Here is a 2,500-nt window from a genome sequence, read left to right on the forward strand (position 1 = left end):
TTTTAAGTATTAACTGATTGATAATACTTAGTACGCACGAAAACTGAACTAGTATTATAAACTTAACTTTTACATAAACATTGCTATCCTAGCCTATTTATAGGACCGGATACGGAATATCCTTGAAAAAAGCTGGAAATTAATACATGATTTTCACATTCTTTCATTTAATAGCATGCAGGAATTTTCTAGAAAAATCTAGAAAGCTGCATTTGTAACAAACTGGAAAAAGCTGGAAAAACCTGATTTGATCCCAGATTATGATTTCTGAAATACAGCTGGCAATTTCTTCCCTAATTAGCATGTTTCATTAACATTCTAGAATTTTCTAGAATTTTCCAGAAAAGGTGCTCATTTACACGTGTGTAGAAATGCCTGTTATTTTCCTTGCCAAATTTTTTAACCTTCTCTTGCACAAAGTTCAATTTCCACTATGGAAGACCAAATATTTCCTTGGTCAATTTATGACAGCTGATGACATGTATCACAGGTCAACTTGCCGGTTTTCAAAATGCAGGGGTTTGTCTGCAAGCGTTTCCTTCTTGTCGTGCCCCATTTTTCGTAACTCTAAAAATTTTGCTTTCATGTGGTTATCCACTGCCAAGTCTTTCTGTAAAAACATTATCTAGTGGGAAATAACTTTCTAACACAAATCATTTATGCCTACGCAAACACCGTGGATCGAGATCAAGTGAATGTAAACCAAAAAATATCAAAATACATCACTTACTTTATTGATGTGTAGGGAAAGAATAGAGGGTAGTATAGTTCGGTAAGATGGCCAAAACAGTTGACGCAAGAACAACAAATTTGAGCTAAGTTTTACGAGTTTATTAGAGTCGGGAACGAACAAATAAACAAAGCCACAATAAGCCAATGGATTAAACATAGTAAATTGATATTATTTACAAGCTGAACAATAAAAACTATGGTAAATAGCTGATACATGAAGAAATATGCTTGCGAAATAAAAGGCAAAGAAATTACCAAAAAACGAGTAAAATGACTTCAAATTGTAAACAAACTAAACAATGTTATAATCCAAGAACTATTATATGAAGCATGGATTTGAAAATAGCAAGAGCTTCAAATTACATATTGCACAATAATCCCACAATAGTACATTGAAACTAGTAATTGTGAAATAATGCTAACAAACGGATCATTTGGAATCAAATGCAAATAAAAGGATACAAAGCGGTAGACAAAAATACAGCAATTACTCATTGGAAAACAGCAAAAATATCCAAGGCACAAATCACATGCTGTGCCAGACTAAAGGTCAACATAGATAAATGTCACCCTCCATGGGAAAACGTACACTAACGACGTTCCGTTAAACGGGCTAAAACGTTAGCTATCCGTTAATACGTTAGAGCCATCCGTCAGAAACATTTGATGAAAAGCGTTAGTCAATCCGTTAGCAGGTGACCCTTGCCCATTAAAGCGTTAGTCATATCCGTTAGCATCCGATCCTTGCCTGTTAGAGAGTTAGCCGTGTCCGTTCTTTAGTCAATCCCTTAGTCTCCTGATCTTTACTCGTGAGAAAACTGAGTGACAACTAACATTCGACTGGCAGGCAGTTTCTGATAAACGAAACTCGGAAGACTGTCTTAAACGCTGAATTTCGTTACAAAAGTGTTCATCATGCGCCATTTATTGATGAGTAATTCACAAGCATAGTTCATAGAGTGATGTTTACTCGGCATGTGCCGCCAAACGTGAATTTGTGGGGTAATTGTGAAGAAGAGCTCCCCAAAAAACCTGTCGGCCGACAGTCGGCCGACTGTTGCCCAACTGTCGGCCGACTGTTGGCCGACTGTTGGCCGACTGTTGGCCGACAGTTGGGCAACAGTCGGCCGACTGTCGGCCAACAGTCGGCCGACTGTTGCCCAACTGTCGGCCGACAGTTTGTGTTATGTTTGAGGCCAAAGTGTTGGCCGACTGTCGGCCAACAGTCGGCCGACAGTCGGTGACCTGTTGGCAACCTGTCGGTAACGTGTCGGTAACCTGTCGGCGGGACAAACTAAAATGATCGTAAGCATTTACTTGTCTATTGCTTCTAAACTACGCGAAAAGAGCTAAAGGCAGTTCATAACGATACCTTGAGCAGCACTTATACTACTAATATGGCTTTTGTCCACTGTTTTAGCGTTGGCTAGCGATACTTGCCCACATTGTAAACATCATTCATACATACATGACATAACATAAGAGGCCGCGTTGCATTGTAGGGCGATTTGAAGGAAAGTGTTTGTCTCCTCTACTAACTACGTATTGATACGTAGCTTATGGTTTTCAGAGTTTTTAGCAGAGTTTTCGATTAAATTAGCTTCCAATGCGATTCTTAGATTGTCTGGTGTGTTGTAAATTACGCAAGTGATATATCCTATATGCATCTGATAACAACTGATAACAGTTGATCGGTAAGTAGGTGAAGTCTGTCGAGTCATACATCACCATTACGGAATGTCACGTTAACTGCTCGTTTTTACCACAA

Source organism: Montipora capricornis, chromosome 6 (genome assembly GCF_036669925.1).
Source record: "Montipora capricornis isolate CH-2021 chromosome 6, ASM3666992v2, whole genome shotgun sequence".
Lineage (NCBI taxonomy): Eukaryota > Metazoa > Cnidaria > Anthozoa > Scleractinia > Acroporidae > Montipora > Montipora capricornis.